This window comes from Lagopus leucura, unplaced genomic scaffold (assembly GCF_019238085.1).
Source record: "Lagopus leucura isolate 7727_CA_CO unplaced genomic scaffold, USGS_WTPT01 Super-Scaffold_73, whole genome shotgun sequence".
Taxonomy (NCBI): Eukaryota; Metazoa; Chordata; class Aves; order Galliformes; family Phasianidae; genus Lagopus; species Lagopus leucura.
This window is the reverse complement of record NW_024962252.1, coordinates 11,520,588-11,528,478: the sequence shown is the minus strand read 5'-3', so window position 1 is coordinate 11,528,478 and position 7,891 is coordinate 11,520,588. Positions and strand designations below refer to the sequence as shown.

The following is a 7,891-nucleotide window of genomic DNA, read 5'->3' as shown; positions in this document are numbered from 1 at the left end:
TTCTGAAAACACAGATCATTGCTCAATAGCTAGCCAACATACTTACGGGAAGAGTTTTCCTGCAAGAAAACAAGAAAACTCTCCTGAATAAACTTTCCCAAAGAAAAATGCACTCATACCAATAAGCTGCTGGTTTCCCACACAGCAGTTCTCCTTAATATCAGCATAAGGGGAAATCGGGTGTTATTAGTTTAATCCCTTGCCTGCACAGAGGAAATACCTTACCCGGAAGAGATTCCAGGCTATTATTTGTACTACAGCAGTGCCTGGAGGCTTCAGCCAAGATCAGAACCACCACGCCACATGTTTTGGAGACGCATATAAAAGCAGCGCCTTCCCTGAGAACAGACAGTGCAGCTAGGGCTGTGCCCATTTCCCAGACGAGTGCTGCATGGTTCAGACAACAGTCCCCTGCAGGGCACAGAGCTGCCTTCCCTCGGCTCCACCTGGAAGTACACGTTCCTTCCTGGGCTCTCCAGATCAAGGGGAATTTTAAGAAACTGGATGGAGCTCAGCAGAGGCCTACTCAGGTACCCAAGGGCCTTTAATGCACAACCTGTGAGATGGGGGATCTGGGCTTGTTCCATCTCGTGAGGTGGGGGCAATGGCACAAACCAACAGCAGCTTATGACATTTAGAAGATACAAAGAAATGATAAAGCTGAAATACTGTTTGTGGAAGTGGCAGTGGAAGATGGTGTACATAGCAAGATGCAGTGGTTTTGTATTGTCACAGGAAATGGTTAGGTTGGACTATGGGGAAAAACAGTTTTCCTCATGGCGGCATGTTAGCAGAAATGCTGGGAAACCCCATTCTGAGACATTCTCAAGATTTGACTAGACAAAGCTGTGTCTGGTCTGAGGTAACGCTGGCAATGGTCCGGGTGTGAACAGGAGGCTGGCCAAGAGACCTTCAGCAATCCTTTCCAGCCAACATTTCTGACTAATAGCACAGCTCTCACTGTTACCAGCTCAGATAAGATTCCTCACCAGCCTAGAAGAGGGCAAGTCATTAGCAGTTCGCCAGTATGACACACTCTGACTCAGGAATCGCCTTCACTATGGCTTCAGCTTCCAGTAAAATGCAACAGTTCTTCTGGAGCAAAACCAATTTCAAATAATTAGATTAAAGGAGTAGTTAAAGAAATATCTCTGAAAATAATAATAATAATAATGGAGTAAGGTTATAGTTTAAGAGGACATTCAAGTGAACTTCAAAAAGTAACAGATTTTTGTATTTAAAAATAAATTAGAAATAGTTATTCAGACTTTCAGGTTGGATACTAAGCTATACTGAGACAAGAGAGTGTGTGTTTCGGTTATCAGCAGACCTCCTTTAGCTCATGCACTCTTTCCCTGCTGATCAAAGCAATTGGGAGAGTTCAGCCAGGGTGGGCTAGCTCATTCCTGTTCTCTCCTTCAGGGTAGTTTTGCTGTCCTCTAATTGCTTCCTGGGTTGCCTAATTTCTGTCTGATCTTTCTCCTTTAGTCACCTTTGATGTTCTGTTGATGTTTGTTACAGGATCTCTAGTTGAGATGAAGTCATTTTAGAGAGTAAGAAATTTCTGCAAAGGAAAGTGTAAGGAAATTAGGTGCTAAAAAGAGAACAACAGCAGCAGAAGTGTTCTTTGCTCTGAGTAGCAGTGAAATCATGGATCTTGATTAGTAACTGGAATTTTGTTTTGTGAAAAAAAATTTCATGTCTGCCATGATGCGATCTGCCTACCGACCATCGCATTTCACAGTGGCTCATCAAAGAGCACCGCTGCCCTCCCAGATGCCAGGTTTAGATAAAACAGAGCAGAACAGACAGCCGTCTTAAGAAACAAATAGAGAAGAAAGCACCAGTGAAACCAGTAGCAATGCTGGTTCCTTTCGCATGTAAATCAACATAGCTAAAAAAAAAAGAAAAATTATCTTCAGTTACAGAGATAGTAACTATATTCTCAATATTCTACTGTCCTCCACTAATCATTCTGTCCTACATTCATTCACAAATATGGCATTAGGTTGTTGGTTTGTTTGTTTTCTTTCCATAGTCTGTGGAAAACAAAATGATTCCCATCAAGTTCTGATTGTGACAGTATCTTTAAAATACGGCTGGGTCCATGAACTGGGATTACGTTATCTAGTCCTAGCGTGTCCCTTAGTGGAAAAAAAAAATTGAGAAAATTGGAAAATTTTAGATTTTTTTTTGTCTTTCAGTTGTTCCGTCATCAGTTCTCATCCTGTTCCTCCCTGTTTTTTTACTTTTCTCCTAGGATAACAGCTGCTAAAAGAAGACCAACAGAAATTAGCGAGGATGAAAAGGGAAAGTGTTCTTGTTTTAAATTGTTCTTTTTTTCTTTTATCAAAAAATGAAATGTTAAAAACAAGTGATTAAAATGTTCCATTCACTTCAAATGCTTTCTAGCAAAGATATGCCATATTGCTACCTGAAATTTTAATTTTATCAACCACAAAAATGAAAACATTTTTATTGAAATGTACACTGAAGGCTTTTTACTTGACAAATATAGAGAGAGCCATTAGCAAGATGCTATACTGTAATTTGCACAACATTTTTTCAATTACTCTGAAATAGTTGAATTGAAATTCAGTTAGCTGAAGTCTAATCCTGAATTTTGGGGAGAAACAGTAACAAAAGAAAGCTTGTCCTCTTTTAACAGGAATCTGTGAGGCACCCAATAATTGACTGGCATTTAAATAAAAAGCATTTGGCCTTAAAATACATCTCAGTGTGATTCATAGAATCATACTGAAACATGTGCTTTTAGGATTTTATTTTGTAACTTCCCAAAAGGCACCAGGATTAAAAGGAAACGATCATCAATTCTTTGTTTCAGACTTACTGTTTCATCCTTCTTAATGTTTTCCCTGCCCTTTCTCTCCACAGTACAGAGTTTTTAGGTCTTAGATTTAAAAAAATAGAATGTTGGAGGGTGTTGTACATAGAATGACAATCACAGAACTGTTTGAGTTGGAAGGGACCCTTAAGGGCCATCCAGTCCAACCCCAATTCAATGAGCAGGGACACCTACAGCTAGAGCAGTATGCTTGCAGCTCTGTTCAGCCTGGCCTCAGGCATCTCCAGAGATGGGTCTCCTGCCACCTCACTGGGCAACCTGTTCCAATGCCTCACCACCCTTTTTATTCCTCTTCAAGGTGTTCTGAAGCATTTCCTGTTTTAAAAATTGAATTACTCTTGTTCAAAACCTGTTTTCTTGTGCTTAAAATATTTTTTGGTCTTCTATGGGGATCTTAACAGAAGAAGAATGCATAGGCATATCACCTTCAAAGCCAGCTCTGGACCTTGTCACACTCATGTTTCAAAGTCCTGCTCATTACTCTCATCAGTTCTCTTGACTTCAGTGAAATTGGGCTGGTTGGTAAGTTCAAAACAGATGATTTAGTAGAGGAGTACTAATAATGACATAGCATATTCACATGCATATTTTAGATATGGACTTGTTTGTAATCAGCATTTAATTAAGTTTATGAGATCTCTTAGGAAACAGTGGGTGAAATCAAATTACAGCTTTACAAAGCAAGGTTTAGCCAAAGTACTAAGAAAAAGTTTTCCATGATGCAGCTCTGTTAAGACAGCTTCTGATCATGTGTAATGGTTTGCATGATTTCTTTCTATAGATAAGGTCACACCATGTGCAATGCTAGAAACTCCATCTGAATCAACACACCCAATCAGACACAATCTTTGCCATCGATATTGCTTCCTGATGATTTACCAACCTGCAAAAAAGAGCTTCTCCTTTCATGTAAGGTAATTCAAAAGAGATTATAACCCTGTACAGTCATGCAACAGATGAGTGCACAAACTCAGCAGTTTAACTGATCATGCAATTTTTGTTTTCAGGCACACACGACAATTTTGTTCCTCATTTTAAGTATTTTGCATCAGCTGACCTATAGGAAATGCAATTGTTTAGAAAAATGTCCCCTTTCTTTCTCGTGGAATGAAATATTCTTTCAGAAAGCATGTATTCCAGACCTCTCTCCTGTCCTACAGATCCAGCTTCATTTATTTTCAGAAATTGTCCTCACATTTATTCTGATAATCACAGACGCAGAAAATGAAGAGGAAGATAACAGGCAACACCATTCAAAAGATGAAAACTTATTTTTTGTTTTGTTTATTTTTTCTTACAAGAAAATAATATGTAAACAAAAGAGATAAAATGTGAAACCTGGCATTTCTTCTCAAACGGGCTTAAATTAGTTAAATCTACTGCTATTGCTGTTGACATGCTAGTTGCCTGGGTAGAGCTGCAAAACTAGGTTTTACTGTGAACATTTATTTCTGCACTTTACTAAAAGTACCCCTGTCAGAGAAAAGTGAGCCAAATGCTAAATTTCATTTCCTGAGATATACCTGATCCATTTTCTTGTGAAACTTGAAGCCATGGAGTATCAGCATTTTTCATCACTTAAATGAGCCCTCCAAAAAATGCGTCTCGGTATGCAGACATGAGAGGTGAATAGGTAATGTGTCATAGGTACTTCAGCTCCTTAAACTACACATTAACAATAAGGTATTACTCATGTCAGAATGCAGACAATACTTCTACCTTGGCTTCAACGTGCCTGTTGGTGGAGGTTCTTACATGTGATCTGATTAAATGTGGAAGTGGATCTTATCTGGGGCATCCATCTGGGCAGAGCCTGAGGGCCCTGGGGCAAGGCCAGAGATTTGTGAGGCAGCAAACTCCAATTTGGGTTTACCTGCAGTTATGCATACAGTAGTCTCTTGTGTTAATGTTGCAAGGAAAAAATAAATCTAAGGTTTCATGCATATGGAGAGAGTAAATCTCTGTCAGAAAGACATTTCAGGTCTTTCAAATTGTGTAAAGAAAGATTCAAATGTGTAAAACTCTCAAAACCTGCCTGTGTGAATCCAGTAATGACTTGTGCATTACTGTTCTCTCCTTGTAAATGCTGTGGTCATTGGAGAATGGGATAGAACAATTCCACATGTTTGGAGGTGATCAAATGGCTCATTCTGTATAAACTATATTATATACTAACAGCACATGGCTTAGATCCTCCTACTTAATATTACATATTTACTTAAATTAATTCAGAAGTAACAAAATCGTTTAAAAAACACCTCAGCCTGCCATGATCACCACAAAAACTGGGAAAAGCATGCAGCTATTTGTACTGTTCCAGTTATAAATAGTCACTGTAAATCAACGACATTTTTTCCCATGACAAAAGGCCACAAAAGAGGACCTAAACTAAGTGTTCTCTAGGGCATAATCTGAAGCAGTTCATGCAGTGGTCAACCCAGTAACATTCCCTGCCTGAAAGCGGCTGCTGGTCTCAGCTCCTGAGGAGCACTCCACATCTGCAGCCTCAGAGCCATCACAGAAAGAGCACCACCAGGGGAGACATGAGCAAGGGACACTCTTAGCAGAAGCTACGCAATCTGTTCCAGAAACCTGGCTCAAAGCTCTACTCTTCAGGGCAGTGCTCATTCTTTCAAGTGTCAAATGAACATCGAAAGCTTGAGCAAAATCATGGGAGCCCACAAGTATAAGGTTAGGCAACACATGCACAATTTCTGGGCTGGAGAAAGTTATTAATCTGCAGTCCCAATGGTACAGTTGGCCACTCCTCAGACAGATGCTCAAAGGGAAGTGTGCCTGGCCCTAATGCCCAGTGCACATCAGGAAACAGTATATAATTCACTTTTTTTTTTTCCAGTGACACGATTTTTGTTTGACTTTTGAGTGTTAAGAACTTCTTATTTTCAGATCATGAGAGAAGGATTCATTTCAGTTGAAGATTAAAGCTCCTCTCATCAGCAATCTAAGCTGCGTAGCAAAAGATGGAAAAAATTCAGACTGAGCAGAGCCAGGAGTTTAGTGCAAAAAACAAGTAATAAATACAATTGCTATTAGGTGAATCTCAGAAAACACAGAATGGCTTCATAACTTCTACTGAGTGCGCCTGCATTCTTCTTCTTCTGGTAGTATTGATTCCATGGTACAGATGCTTCTGTCTTTCGCGTTATTCTGTCCAGTTTACGTGCTGAAAAGAACACCGTTGTTTTTGATGGTCTGACTCTGTCCTGTTTTTTTACTTTTGTTTTTTTACTGACCCTGTGTACCTGTTCTGCAGCTTTTTTCTTTTCTGTTTCTTTCCTTCCTACAGACATTCTAGCTGATCATGCTCCTTGGAAGCAGTTGTGAGGAGTGACTTTCACTGTGCAGATTGTGAGCCACAGGGAATCCACAAGTTATTCCTTATAGTCAAAGAGAGGTAGATTTATAAAAACAAAAAACAAAACAAACAAAAAAAAAAACAACAAACAGCATGCTTTTGGCAGGGTTAATTGTTCTGTTTGAGATTAATGCCTCCATTGAAAAAAAGTGCCTCCAATGCAAACTCTTGCACCAAAATAAGATTTGACTTCCTTCCTGACAAGTGTTAAACAAAGAACTGATTGCATATGTTCCATTACACATAAACTCTCCCTTTATCAATGAAGTGAACCATCTTACCATATATGAGTGACAAAAAGGGCTCAGAGTTATTTGTGAATGTAGTTTCTACAATCCTTTTCCCCCCCCGTGTTTGGTATTGCTGTGGCAAATAATCTGATTCATAATTTTCAATAAAAAACAAATGACCAAAAAAAGAAAAATTAATCAGCACCAAATTGATGTACATGAAGAACTTAATCACAGGAAGGATTAAATAAAAAGGAGATGGCTGTACATTGCTTAGGGCAAATAGAAAATATTTGCTATGTTCTGAAACCTGATTAAAATGTAACAGTTGATCACAGATCTAAGAGTCATTATTGAGCAGGCAAGAAAAACTGAAAATAAAGTGTGAGGATGTAACAACATATGGAGGGCTTGGGGGTTAATAAAAACAGAGGGATTTAGTGTTATGTATGAAAGCTTTGCTTGGTATACTGGGCACAGTAGGGTTGAGAAGGATTACGTTTAAGAAAGTTCAAGGAGAATTATGTCCACAGGCACGGTGAAGGGCCTGCTGGTCACAACAGTGGGAAGATAATCTTGTGAGAGTAGAGGAGTTGGCTTGTGTCCTTTGGCAAGAGATTTCTCAGTGGAAATACTCGAAGAAAACAGAAATTAGAAGTGGATATTAACTACTTCAGCTATCACTGATCAGTTGACTACTAACGTAGAGAACATCATGCCCACTGATACAATGAATTAGGTCTCATTGGGGATTCTTGCTTTCTGGTCACTGTGATCCATTTTACTAGAGATGAGGTAACAAAATCTCAGGCTTAAAAGAATAGCTAAGTACATGTTTATAGTTGATGTATAATGATTTGTCTTCTTCCTATGAAAGAACATTGCCATATTTAAGCCTTTTGTCCTTGAGCTTTAGGCTTTATGTGAATAATTTCATTCCACAAGAACGGGGACACTAGACACAGGTCTAGGGTACTAACATATTTAATCTGTTGCCCATTGTAACACTGCAATGCAATGGAAAGCATAGCAATGACAGCATAGTAGCAAACTCTTAGGCTGTAGCAAGAAAGAACATGCTCAAATACAGCAGCAGCTATAGATACAGAAACAAAGACTATGCTTACCTATAGAAGGCCTCAGGTGGGCAGGGATCTCCAGCAAAATATCCTTGACTCCATTGCCAACCCTTAAATGAGGTCTGAGAAGGGGTGGAACCAGGACCCATCCCCTTCTGGTCACTCAGGTGTACTGCCTAGTTGGCCCTGCCTTCTCACCAGGTGCTCCATCACTGGTTCAGGCCATGACTTAGCATTTCTGCTAAACCCATCTTTCTCTAAAAGCTGAATTTTGGCTATTCTCTGTCTCAAAAATTTTGAGAATTGCCTGCCAACTCTGTTCCATTTGTTATTATTTAAT

At 39.3% G+C, this 7,891-nt stretch overlaps 1 long non-coding RNA gene across 1 annotated transcript; it reads right to left on the bottom strand.

The window, feature by feature from the left end:
• Positions 1-5,919: 5,919 nt before the first annotated feature.
• Positions 5,920-7,625, bottom strand: LOC122187717. Its single transcript, XR_006181396.1, has 3 exons — positions 7,600-7,625; positions 6,130-6,264; positions 5,920-6,050 (listed from the first exon to the last, which is right to left on the bottom strand). It is a non-coding gene; the product is annotated as an uncharacterized LOC122187717 (long non-coding RNA).
• Positions 7,626-7,891: the final 266 nt, after the last annotated feature.